This window comes from Pithys albifrons, chromosome 1 (assembly GCF_047495875.1).
Source record: "Pithys albifrons albifrons isolate INPA30051 chromosome 1, PitAlb_v1, whole genome shotgun sequence".
NCBI lineage: Eukaryota > Metazoa > Chordata > Aves > Passeriformes > Thamnophilidae > Pithys > Pithys albifrons.
The window spans coordinates 7,800,724-7,815,023 of record NC_092458.1 but is presented as its reverse complement, the minus strand read 5'-3'; the positions used below and the strand labels follow the sequence as shown (position 1 = coordinate 7,815,023).

Below are 14,300 nucleotides of genomic sequence, written 5' to 3'. Positions count from 1 at the left end.
CACTATTTTAAATTTTTTATTATCTTAAGAAGACAACAGAGAGAATTTGATTCCAACTCTAGTATATTATCCATACACACACACTCAGACTATAAAAATGAAGTAAAAATCTAAACTTAGATATATCTCACTTTTGACATGTCCAATGTCAAGTGCTTTAGGAATTCTGAAAACCTGGGCATCAAATGTCAAAAATTCTGAAATGTGCTTTTCCAGGGTTTGTCTGTTTGCTCAGGAAAACAAAAGAACTGTTGCAAAGTGGTAATTTCAGACTTGTGCTGTTTCACCAAAAATTCCTCATTCGTGTCCTCAGACTGAGTTTGTCATTTATCTTTTACTGAGTTGTGGCTTTAATCAATCTCACCTTTCTCTGCCACAGGTTTTGTGTTACAAAATGATCTCTTGGTGGAAAGGCCACCACACACTGACAGGTATTGACTCTGCTCCTCTCTCATCCAGCAAAGTGGATGGCAAACAAAAAAGTGCTTAACAACTTGGGGCCTGATAAAAGCCAACATTCGTAGAACTGCGAACACAAGGGGGAAAGTCAGACCTTCCCTTTGCATTTCCTCCGTCCTGTGTGTCAAATCTTGCTCTGGGAAGCAGTTTCACATCCTTCTCTGTCACAGCATTAACTGAGCAGAAGCAGCATTTTTGGCTAAGAAAGTTGGCTGTTAAATAACTTCCTTGAAAGGACCAGGCAAATCCAGGGCCCTGCTATTACTAGCAAGCTGAAAAACTAATTTTTCAGATGAGCCTTTTCACCATCCAGAGGGATTAACAGCAGCAATCTGAATGACTGCTTTGCTCCACTTAACACATGACACATTCAAAGTGACAGTGTCCCACCTCCAGAGACAAATCTGGGAACAGCAAAGCAAAGTGGTCCAACTGGCCTTTGTGTGGAGAGAAGACATATCCATGTAGAGGAGGAGGAGAACAGGGGACACCCAAACCTGTTTCTACCTATAGAATTTGAGTGCATGTTAGAAAGTCCTTTCATGTGGCCCAGTGAGGCAGCTCCTCTTTCCTATGCACCAAAAAAGTCTGGCGCACTCAATCCTCTGAAATAAAGCAGGTTTTAAGCTACCAAGCAAAGTTGTTAATTTACCAAGCAAAGTTGTAGCCTGAAGGTAAGAAGGCTGATATACTTGTCTTTCACATATAGATCACAAAAATACTTCAAACTGCTTCCATTCAAACCACTGGAAGAAACCCCAGTGGCCTGAAATGGCACAGCAAGGAGCACTTTCTGGACAGCCAATCTGCAGTGAGGAAACACCAAGGCCAAAGAAGCAGCCAACAGAATAATCCAGTTTACTAGAGGCTCAACCAGCTGGAGTGAAACCAATAATGAATGCAACCAGCACAGCAAGGTGTACACAGAGCCTGACAGCATTTCAAGCTATATAAGGCACACAAAAAAATGTATTTATTTTAAATATTTACTTGAGTCACAACCAGAAAGAAACTTCTGGTTTGTGAGATTGGTTCCCACCTGTAACCTTTTGTCCTTTTGATTTCAAATATTAGCTTTGGCAACTTGTGGAATCATAGAATCATAGAATCAGTTGGGTTGGAAAAGACCTCTGAGATCATCAAGTCCAACCCTTGGTCCAACTCCAGTCCCTTTACCAGATCATGGCACTCAGTGCCACGTCCAATCTCAGTTTAAAAACCTCCAGGGATGGTGAATCCACCACCTCTCTGGGCAGCCCATTCCAATGCCTGATTACTCTCTTCTGTAAATGATTTTTTTTCTGGTCTCCAACTTAAATTTCCCCTGGCAGAGCTTGAGCCCATCGTGCCCCCTTGTCCTGTTGCTGAGTGCCTGGGCAGTTTTAGTCTTAGGCTCTCTCAGTAAGGTATGACATTATAACATTCACTGGCAAACCCCACCCAGCAAAATCAACCCTCAATACAGTGAAAATCAGGCAACCATCCAAACCAACAGGACAGGCAAGACTGAGGGGCCAATGCTCCTTTCTGGCTTTCATAAATTTGCACCAAAACCCATTTCAGACAAAAAGCTCCACAACATTACAGATATTACTCATGTTAGTGCTGTGGTGTTACTTTACAGCTGTACTCAGATAGGGCATCTTTCATCTGCCCTCTGGCACATGGAAACACACTAAGAATAGAACTAGAACATATTTTTCATGCTTCAGTGGCACTTATTGGAACTTAGGAGAAACCAGTAACTAAAACTTCTCATTTTTCTAAACCATGACAAAGAATTTGTGCCATATCTATAATTGACACATATTCCTCAATATCAAAATATCTGTTCAAAAATTGGATCACCCAACTGTGCTTTAGTTAAAAGGAACAGAACAAATTACAGCAGGTGAGCAACACTTCCAGTTCTAGGGGTTGATCTGTAATCCAAGTTCTCATTTATTTTTATGTTTTGGGGTTTCCTTACTCATTATATACACCACCTGAAGCTTTTCAATTCTTTCCCCTGCACTGGCACACTAGGAACTACTTGTTTAAATGGAAGCAAGGGTTCTTCCAAAAACCTTCTACACCAGAAGTTCTACATTTTAGATATTTCTAACATACAGTTAAACTCACAGCAAGACTAAGTTTCAAACAAGGCAATATGTTACATTTAAATAAGAAGGAAATTTTACTGATCCAGAAAAGCAAAAGTTGTGTCAAGAGCATGTCTGTGTTTATTGTTTCTCTAACTTACCTTTAAAGCGAGTCTCAGACTCTGCCAAATCCGAACACAATCAGCACTCACAAGAACTGGTGTGGGAAAAGGAGTAATGCAGCCAATGTAATACACAGGTCATCCAAAATTAGAATATCTTTTTAGTGCTTTTGCACACATGTAAAGGAGAAAAATACTGTATGATTGGAATAGCAAAACATCTGAAAGTAACCTGTCATTTCGAAGAGAGTATTAAAACTTTTTTCATTTTTTTCTGCTGGCAGTTCAGGGGAAGAATGAAACAAAGAACAAATTCTCAAAGAACTCTTCCTGCAAAATTGAATTGCAGAAGTTAGGAAATACACAATTCACTGTCAACAGTGTATGCCTAAGCTTAGAAGTTGCTTAATGTTTTCCCTGACAAAGCTCTGCTTTCAGTTCCTTTTTAACTTTGCCAGTCTTTGCTTCAGATTGTTTTTGTTTTCTTCTTTGTACAAGATTTAATTGAAACCAACTCTGTTATTTTGAGACTATATCGGAGAACTTATTCTTCTGGCCTATATTAAACATCCTCTCATGCCAAATTAAGAAGCCTTAGTGCTTCTAAGCAGCAAACCAGAAATTTGTCAGGTAGGTCAGGCTGTTTGGAAGTACTCGTGTAGCCTCGTGAAATGCTGCTCGTTGCAAAGCAGAACTACCAGCAGTGAGTTGGTCACAGTCACCAGGGAGATGTTTGGTCCTGGAGGAGCCAATCCTCAGTGCCTTCCCTGTCAGTGCAGAGAGAGGGAAAGCACTTCAGAGCACCACCCCTCTGACCTGTCAGATCCTGCTTCAGGATGAGATGAACTGCAGCCCAGAAGTGCCTGTTTCTTCCCACCAGTCCAGGCACCTGCAGACACCCTCAGGGAAGGTGTTCAGTGCTATGACACCCCTTGTACAGAGCCTCACAGCTCTGCTTTGAACCATGTCATAAATCATTAAGGCATTTCAGTCAAGAAGGATATAATCTCAGCAAGTATTTCCCTGGAGATGTTCCCACTAACCAAATGGTGGCTAATGGAGAAGGACTACAGAGCTTTCTCATCTGTACTTTATTCAGTCTCTCTGCCTGTGAGAATGAAAAGGAAGGACTGTCACAATTCAAACCCTCACCTAAGATCTCCAAAGAAGTCTCTGAAACACCTCTCTCTTGCTCAAGATTTCCATGAATTGCAAGTTGATTTGTGAATTCCAACTTACAATATTTTGGCACTCAGTAACTGTATAGCTGCAGGGATAACTTAAATAAGAGGTGGTTTTGCATCTACTATTACAGCCCAGAGTCTTTTCTGCCAACTTACATAATCTAATTGTTTAGTGATATTAAAACATTGACTATAATCTCCTGCCCTATGGATGAAGTTTACACACAAATTCTCAGTGAAATTACTTTGAAGACAAATACAAGCATTACATTTCCATCTAAGTCAATGACATTCATACTAAAGCTAATAACACACTTTACATGTTTTGGCTTGGTTTGGTTTTAGTTTTTAGTTTTTTCCATTCATATCATAGATTGTGAGGTCCCAGAAAAACACAACCTCAAATCTTGAGGGAGTTAACTCATGGTAGTGTGAGAGATCACAGTAAAAAGGAGAATATCCACTCACACTGTCACTGCAAACTCATCCAGCACCCACCCCTTTGCACAGCCTCCCTTTGCCAAGGGTTGTAAAAATTTACCCACTCTGGGACCACAGTCACAGATCTTCAGTTACCAAGCATGGACATATCAGATGGGTCATGCCAGTATCTACACATTGCCAATGAACCATGAAAGTTGTGACATGAACAAGAGATCAGTAGTTATACCATTTCTTTGTAAATTGACACCCTTGAAGCTCCCGGGGTAGGAACTCGGACCTTGGCCATTCCAGTGATTCTATGGCTCAGGCTATGAATGCTCATGCCTGCCTGTAACTCTCACCTCCTTCCCATGACCCACAGTCTCTGGTGCTTTCTCTCATGATTCTGTTCTTATCCCTCAACCAGTATTTAACTTGGCAATTTCTGCCTAACTCAGAGATAGCACAACAGCAGACAAAAGCTCTGTCACTGCAGTTTCTCAGTCCTGTGAGAGGTATCAGCTACCAGCTCCACATCACCCTTTTGGAAAAGTACCTTAAGAAACTGTTAAACTTTGCAACAATTGAAAGAAATAAAGGCTAAAAACTTCATTTCATGAAAACTCACTTTTTACATATCACACAACAAAACATTTTTGCATCTGTAACTAAAAAAATCCAATTCTGTAAGTAGGAAAAAAGGACTCTAGGCTGACATAGCACACACACAAACACCTCTTACAGTCACCCCCACTGTATTATAATCATGAGTGTCAAAACAAAGTACTTGCAGTTACAATGACTGTTATTTAAACCTTGTAAGCAGGTACCCAACAGAATTAAAACAGAAAAAAACAAGACAATTTAAAGCAATTTGCTGTTGCATGTTGACATTCATCATTTGGCTATATATAGTGTAAAAAGCAGTAGCAAGCACTGCAAGTTTCAGGATAAACAATCCTTCCTAGAGTGAAATACTCTATCACAGAGATAGATAGACAGACAGACAGACAGATAGACAGACAGACAGATAGACAGACAGATAGACAGACAGACAGACAGACAGACAGACAGATAGACAGACAGACAGTGATACTGACTACCTAACAATTGTTAAAATATCCTGAAGAATCTTAACATTCCAATAAACTTTTTTAAAACCAGCTGTGCTGAGTTTGGCTGAAATAGAGTTCCATGTTCTTTTTTTTTTTTTAAATTGCAATTTTAACCCTTTTGGTGTGGTCCAAAGGGAGAAGGGGTGGAGATGGTAATGGATATACCTTTAAATTGTTGCAACCATGACTCGAGTTGTATGCTATAGCAATTGCTATAATACAAATCACTGGAGGAAAAGCCTTCCATGACTTAGGCAAATGAAGATTCCAGAAGTCACTCACTTCTCACTGTTTCCCAAACTCATTATTACTGAAAGGCTCCCAACATCAATGTATTCAGGACACTACAAAAAAACTTACTCATCACAGCCAATCAAAGAAGAAAAACACCTGTTCAATAATTTTCCTTGTTTATATCCTCTAGTTATATTTAATATTTTTACAGAGATGCCAGACAGCCATAATGAGTAGATGTCTCACACACATACAGTTCACTATGCCAAGTCATTAAAGATAACACTATTTCCTGAAACTTTCCTGCAAGTCAAAGAGCCTACTAATTCTACAGAACCTGACACTTTTCTGCCCCATTTAGTATCAGAGAAGAAAAGGAACAGCAGAGTAAATTAAGAACAGGCACCTCACACTTGCCTGTTGCACTCACAGTGTGCCAAGCCTCCTACAGGACTGTTCCATGGAATGCAGCAGAGTGGGAACAGCCAGCTGAGGGCACACAGGAAAATCACCCAAGCCTGAACCCAATTTGAACCTTCTCTGACACTGGTGGGGGGGGAGAATGAGAAAGATGAACTTTACTTAACTTTTCCTGCACCTCTGCACTTCCTACACTGGGTCATAAAAGGCAACAAAAGGGAATGAAGTACAGAAAAAAGGTTGTATAATGCGATAACTCAACCTAAGTGGAATTAGGAAGAGTATGAAATTCAACAAGAAAGGTCGTCCCTTCCTCCCCAATGGCATGCAAATCAATTTTTGGGCCAAGGAGATTTAGATAAGGTTTAAATTTTTAGACATTTGTCCAAACTAAACCACTTGAGAGTCATCCATCATTTAACGCTGAATACCTTGGCTAAGGAACAGAAAAAAACCTGCCAAATCTGCCCATCTCCCACAGGTCACACACGGGTCAACAACATATACAAAAAATTGGGAAAAATACAATTATGCTTCTTCTCAAAGAAATGTAAAACATAACAATAATCAAAATAAAAGGAACTGAAATGGAAAGAAAAATATTTCAAAACACTAAAGCTTGTAAGTCTGAGTAACTCAGACCTTTATTCCTTTCTTTAAGAATTAAAAACACAGCATACGCAAATAAATGAGACTTTCCTACTATGAATCTGTTACTTTTTCCCCATGTTTTTTTTTTAGAAACAAACATCAAGAGACATCTTCATCATTAGCACTCAGAACGTGTATGTACCAAACTGAGGCATCTCAACTCATAACTAGATTATAGATTTCCTCTTTATGTTGACACACACCCAGACTGTCATTTAGGACCCAAATAAAAGCACAATAAGTCATGCACAGAGAAAATGTTAATTGACAAAAGGCAGTATTATTGAAGTGCAAATGTCTATTAGCAAAGTTTACATAAATCCACAGCATCCCCTGTGAGCCAAGAAACTTGCACTCACATACAGATACAGAGTTCCTGATTAATTATTCTGGATGCTGGACAGATATGGATTTAATCCGCTATTTTTAACTGCACTGTAAACAGTACAAGCTTTAAGTTGCAGACTAAAACACAACAAGTACCACTGAAGACTGTAATTTCTTAAGAAATGGGCAGCCTTAATTAAAACATGAGAAAAATCTATTTCAAGGCCCTACTAGAGATCAATAAAATCTAGAATTTTAGTAGAAGCTGGTCTTTCCAAAGCAAGCCATAACTATTATCTACTTAAACTATCCTATAAATACAGCTGACATTATTACTTTCATGTGCATGTAGACAGAGAGCATTAAGCATGAACACAGCTTGTCTGTTATCACAGAGGATTGATCAGATTTCCCCAGGATCTCTGCAGAGTCAAAGGAGTATCTGCACTTCCAAATGGTGATTCACCAAACATGATACCTGATTTTACAACAAGCCTCCAAGCAGAGTCTCCAGCATTTAGTAGGAGGCTTCACCACAAAACCATAGAATGGTTTGGGTTGGAAAGGACCTTAAGGATCAACTACTTTCAAACCCTCTGCCCTGGGCAGGCACTTGACACTAGACCAGATTGCTCCAAGTCCCATCCAACCTGGCTTTGAACACTTCCAGGGATGGGGCATCAACAACTTCTCTGGATAACCTGTTTCTCTATCTCACTACACTCACAGTAAAGAGGAGGCTCAGAGGTGACCTCATCACTGTCTAGAACTACCTGAAGGGAAGTTCTAGCCAGGTGGGGGTTGGTCTCTTCTCCCAGGCACTCAGCAACAGGACAAGGGGGCACGATGGGCTCAAGCTCTGCCAGGGGAAATTGAAGTTGGAGATCAGAAAAACATTCTTTCCAGAGGGAGTAATCAGGCAGTGGAATGGGCTGCCCAGAGAGGTGGTGGATTCACCATCCCTGGAGGTTTTTAAACTGAGATTGGACGTGGCGCTGAGTGCCATGATCTGGTAAAGGGACTGGAGTTGGACCAAGGGTTGGACTTGATGATCTCGGAGGTCTTTTCCAACCCAATCGATTCTATGATTCTGAATTACCACAAAACAAAAATCAATCTCAACCATTTTCAGACTTCCATTCAGACTAGGATACTTCCTCCACCTGACAGCAACTGGCAACTTGCCAGTTCTCTAATGCAACACAAACACCAGTAGTAGGAACAGACACAAAGTCTGGCTTTGAGGAGGGTAATCATGTCCTCTTCCCCAATGGAGTTTAAAAAGACCAAAGCATGTCAAGCATCCATTTACAAAGAAAATATCTGAAATAAGTATCTCAGCTGCACAAAAGGCAGAGCTGATGTTGATAAAAGCCGACAGCTACTGTGTGAAACAGGACTGAGCACACACAAGCTCTGCTAAGTAAGGCAGCCTAGTGCCAAACACTAATGCCATTGTAAACATTAGCTTTTCTCCTGCAAATTTTTATTATTGACTAAGATTAGTGCAACAGAGATGACTGGTCTAGCACTGCCAGAAAGCAACACACAGACAGAATGCAGCCTTGCACTGTTTTCATTTAGCAGTTCCCAACTCCAGTTTAATCTTGTCACTGTCAGTGCAATGGCAAAACTAAAAATAAATGGTTCCCCTCAACACACACACAAATTGGCACAATTAAAAAAAAAACAAACTTCTTTCAACTGCTGTGTGAAAGACAGCAACAGGAGAGTTAATGCAGACAGTCTCACCTCAGTGAAATTATTATGGGCAGATATTCTTCTGCAATAGAAAAAACATACAGCCTTTCTGTGACTGCTAAGGCCAAGATACTTCAATTCAGTACAATTTCTTATGGCTGAGCTAGCTACTAAATAGTTGGAAATTTAAAGGGGGTCAGGAGAGGGGACAGCAATCAAGTGGCAAATAATTCACTATCCCAAGTTTACAAAGTAACTCCCTGTTGTTTTCCCCACAATCAGTTTCATAGAATCTAGCACTGTTTTCGACAGACCTGGAGGCATCTGAGTACCACAATTCATGGAAAGCACTGCTGGCACCAGTAGTAAACTGCAGAATTTTAGAGAAAGTTCATTGTCATGCTGATTTACATGGGAGTTTGTTTGTTTTCCAGAACTAACACATTTTTGCATAGACTTCAAAAGCTTTACGTACCATGTCAACAACCACATTTCAAACTGTTCAGAGGTCCATGACCATCAGTACTTCAGCTACAGTTCTCTACACAAAGGCATGTTTTCCCAAACAGGAGAAAACACATAAAAGGCAGAGAACACTTCCTTCCACAAATTGATACAAAATGAAACAAAAAAGATTATACTGAAATAGGGTTTAAAAAACACTTCAAAATTATTCTCTTTGTGTTTTACCTTAAAGAGATATTGAAGATATTTTAAATGTAACTTAAGCATAAAAGCAGTACATACTACAGTAGACACAACTGTTTGTGTACAAGTTCAGCTGTGATAAACTGGAGTACTTCCCTTACTACTGGACTCAGCCACATCAGCAGCAGAAAGCTAAGGACATAGTCTGAACAGTGTCATTACTGTTTTGGATTTGTGTCTGTCATCAGAGTCTGCTCCAGTCAAAGGAAGATTATGCTAATCAAGGCAGGGATCACATACTTTCAATGTAATAAAAGCTGGTGTACATTTTTTAAAGTTGTGAATTCCATTTGGCTTTGAGCTCCAAGGCGCAACTGTTGTTGAACTACTGACTTAGACAGAAGCTTAAATGCTCCGAAGTGTTACCAAATAATATCTGAAAAGTTACAGTTCTACCACCTTGAACACCACAGCAGTCATTTACCTTTTTGGACTGAATACTATGAAGGATAAAAAAAGCAAGCATGGTTTATCATGACACAGGAATCCAATCTATTTAAGTGTCAGAATTCCTGTTCCAGCTTTGAGTTCCTCCTTGACTCCAGTGATGCAACTTTTGCTCCTGGCATGCCTCTACAGCCAGACAAACCTCCCAGGAAAAGGTGAGGGTACTTGCAGCACTCCTGAAATAAAGACAGGTTGGGTGAAATCAGACTGTGAGACACGTTTGCCCCCTCGGCTGCCAGCTGAATCACACTGACATCAGCAGACCAACTACGCTGTTTACAGCAAGCCCGTGCCAGGGAGCAGGATAAAGCAACAGCTGCACTCCCTCTCTTGGCTCAGCCTCAGCCACTCACATCGCTGTTCAAAGGTAGCCTGAGGCTCAGGCAATTCACATCCCTGCTGAAGTGCACGGCAAACAGAGCCTGCCATGTTCACAGATTTCACCTGCCAGCACCAAACACTGAGGTCCTTCTAAGAAAGACCCTACACCTACCTCAGCTGCTAAATTTCAGCCACGTAACATCACTGCAGCTTGAGATGAGGCAGCAGCTTGGCCAAACAACCACCACTGCAGCTGCTCCTCCACATACCTCGAAGCAGCAGCACGGCCTGAGTACCACATGAACACAGGTTTGCAGCCAGCGAGTTCAAACCGGAGGCCTGTGATGGTGACAAAGGATAACCTAAACATGCATCCTCCACTCACAGCCCAACACACTCCTCTCTCTTTCTGCACTCCCTGATGGCAATGAGATTTGTCCTGGGATAAGAACACCATGTGAGTATTGCAGGAGAACTGTCTGGATGCAGAGATGGGGGAGTGCAGATGTTTGGGATTGACTTTGGTGCACACTGGCCTGCATAAGGGTATAAAATGTTGGAGACAGCCAACTGGTCTCCCAATCGTAGGGGTGATAGTGAGTGCACCCCTTAAGGAAAGCAGTTTAGAGTTCTCCCTTAAAGAGAAGAGAGTTACCTGTACTCTGTGTGTGGGGGTGTCCTGTGACCAATGAGATGCTTTGGTGAATGTGAGGTGAATGTGAGAGGATATAAAAGGTGTGGATGTTACTGAGAATAGAACTACTATGACTACAACTACTAGAACTACTACAACGAACTACTACTACTAACTACTACTATGATCTATGTGTGATGAGGAAACTGTGAAATTATCTTGAATAAACTCTCTTGGAAACTCTCTAAGTTGTAAGCCTTCTGATCAAAGCCTTCTGATGCCTGCTGTGCCTGAGCTCTTCTGGCTGTCATTCACGCTGCCTCATTACTCGGGATAAAGGGACCCCAATATCCAATGCTGCAAGGAGCTTCCAGGCAGAGCCCCTTCCCGGTCCAGCCTGAAGATAGGAATTTTGTGACAGGTGAGTAAAAAGCACTAAGATTCCATCACAAATGGAGATAAAAATCCAAAAACAGCTACACAGGTGCTTTGTTGCTTTGAAATTGTGAATTCAGCAAGGCCGAAGACTTGTGCAAACCTGTACTTTTCTAGCCAAACCTGCTTCTATTGTAAGTCTTTAGATAGAAACTCTTGACTAAATCTGAGACTAAGGGCACCTAGCCACACCTGGAATTCTCTGAAAAGTATGGAAAGCAAGGCAGTCTCACTGAAGCTCATGACTCAACCAGAGGGACCCTGACCTGGTTATACCAGAATCTGTTAGAATAGATGAGAGCAGTTACTCAGGAACTGCACTGGCAATGTATGTATGTATGGCCAGACTTGGTGAACACAGATTTGGGAAGGGCTCTCCCCACGTGCCCTTCCAGCCTGTGCAGTGGATTTTTTAGGTGAGGCACAGCATGCACAGAACTGGCCCCACCATTTAAGTCCTGAGGTCCATCTGCCACGGCCGAGCGAGCTTGGACAGTGACAGGGAAGTCCTTGGACTGTCACAGCACCCGGTACTAACCGGGGCTGACCCTGCTGAGCATCCGAGATCTGACGGGATGGGATGGCAGGGAGGCTTTGAACTGCCCGGGGACGGTCCCCACTGAGACTCGAACTCAGGTCCTTGGGATTCAGAGTCCAGAGTGCTCTCCTTTACACCACGGGACCACCCTGCACTGGCAATATTCAAATACTGAATTAGCAACAAAGCTTGTAATAGTCATCCACATGATCACTGTATCCTACTGCTGCCACCTGGCCAAGAGGCTTCTCTCAACTAGTCTGCCCCAAGTCCATCTTGAGAAAGCCAAAAAGCCTTGAGTTCTCAACCAAGTTTACACCAAGTCCTGAAACATGAGTAGAGCTTTATCTCAAGCTCCTACCTTGGCAAACAATGAACATTAGTTACTTTTTAACTAGAGAGCACATGCAAGAGTAATCTGACAATTAAAAAAATCAATGCATAATTACACTGATAAAAGCAGACTGTAACTGCAAAATGTAATATGAACTGCCACACATCTACCAGAACTAGTCTATTTTATGGGAGAATGGAAATTAAAGCAATGTAATTAACACACACAAGTAAACAGTTACTTTTCTTTAACCTAATTTTGTGACTTCAAGTCTAAGACAATTCTTAAAAGTATGAAGATTATGCTACAAACAGCACAGCAAGACTGAACATTTTCAGAACATTTACTGATATGAAGAATTCAGAAAATGCTGCAAGTTTAACTTCCCAAAACACATTTAAACAATATTTTAAAAAAACCCAAACTCACTTTAATTGCAGTGTTTTCAAAGGCCATAATTATGACAATAATTGGTCCTCAAAGCAAAGGCAGTTCCACTCTTCGGAATAACCCTAAATGTTCAAATTTTTGAAATAATTTTAAATGGCTGTAATGGGTGTAAAAACTATTTAGTGAGAATCAGTAAGACTTTTAATCATACAGAGAAAAATATTACTTGCAGAGTAAGTTAAAACAGAAACACGCAATTTCTATTGTTTTCAGAGAGAAGATTCCTTCTTAGACAATTCAACACCCAGAAAACACCTGACATGTTCCCAGCTACAAAACCCAGTGACACAGATGTCGTAGTCAGATTCTGGAAAGTTTTCTCAGGTTTAGTATTTTAGCTCAGGAGAAGAGAAAGACAAGCAGAGAAAGCAGACAATTGTAGGCTGAGTTATTTTTTTATTGAGGGTTTTTTCATGCAAGCAAGTTAAATGCACAGGAAAGAAAAAATAAAAAATAACTGCATTCTTTTTCCTTTACCCAAAAGTCATGACACTGAAATCAGTCACTTCATATAAACAATTCATGCACACGTTCATAATCTCAGCTTGGAAAAACAGAAGTTCAAATTGGCATGGCTAGCACCAGCTTTTTAGAGATGTGAACAACTGCATTCACAGCTTCATTAAAAGGTAGGACTCATACTGGGTTTGGATTGATGATAAATCTTTTCATATGGTCTACCACAAGTAAAAGGAGATGTTCGTTCCAAAACCAGAAGTAACACAACAGAGTCTCTCTCCGTTAGAGAATCAAGATGTGTATTTCTTCTTCCCAAATACAGACTGGACAGAGAAAGGATTGAGAACACCCCTGAGGAAGGAGGAGGACTTCAGGGTGTTGTTTGATGAGAAGTCCGATATGACCCAAGCAACATGTGCTTGCAGCCCACAAAGCCGACCATATCCTAGGCCACATCAAAAGCAGGGTGGTCAGCAGGTCAAGAGGGCATTGTCCACCCCTACTCCACTCTCACAAGACTCCATCAGGAGTACTGTGTTCAGCTCTGGGGCTCCCAACATAAGAAAGATCAAGAGGGGAACCATGAAGATGATGAGAAGGCTGGAGCCTCTCCCATGAAGACAGGCTGAGAGAGGTGGGGCTGTTCAGCCTGGAGAAGAGAAGGCTGCAGGGTGACCTCCTAGCAGCCTTCCAGGACCTAAAGGAGGACTGCAGGAGAGCTGGAGAGAGACATTTTACAAGGGCCTCTAGTGATAGGACAAGTAAGAATGGCTTTAAACTGAGAAAGGAGGTTTAGATTAGATAGAAGGAAGAAATTCTTTACTGCAAGAGGGGTGAGGCACTGAAACAGTTTGCCCAGAGAAGCTGTGGATGCCCCATCCCTGGAAGCATTCAAAGCTAGGCCGGGTGGGCCTTTGGGCAACCTGGTCTAGTGGAGGGTGGCCCTGCCCATGGCAAAGGGGTTGAAACAAAGTTCAACAAAGGAAAGTGCTGGATTCTGCATCTGGGCTGGGGCAACCCTGCATTGTACATACAGACTCAGGAATGAGATGCTGGAAAGCAGTGCCACAGAAAGGGACTCAAGGGTCCTGGTCAATGGCAAGCTGAATATGAGTCAGCAGTGCCCTGGCAGGCAGGAGGGACAACCGTGTCCTGGGGGCATCAGGCACAGCATCACCAGTCAAGGGAGGAGATTGTCCTGCTCTGCTCTGCACTGAGACAGCCTCACCTTGAATGTTGTGTGCAGTTTGGGGCACC

At 41.6% G+C, this 14,300-nt stretch overlaps 1 protein-coding gene across 1 annotated transcript in view; it reads right to left on the bottom strand.

The window, feature by feature from the left end:
* Positions 1-14,300, bottom strand: part of MAP3K15 (mitogen-activated protein kinase kinase kinase 15) — an 88,322-nt gene that overhangs the window by 68,291 nt on the left and 5,731 nt on the right. The gene's annotated exons all lie outside the window — the stretch shown is intronic.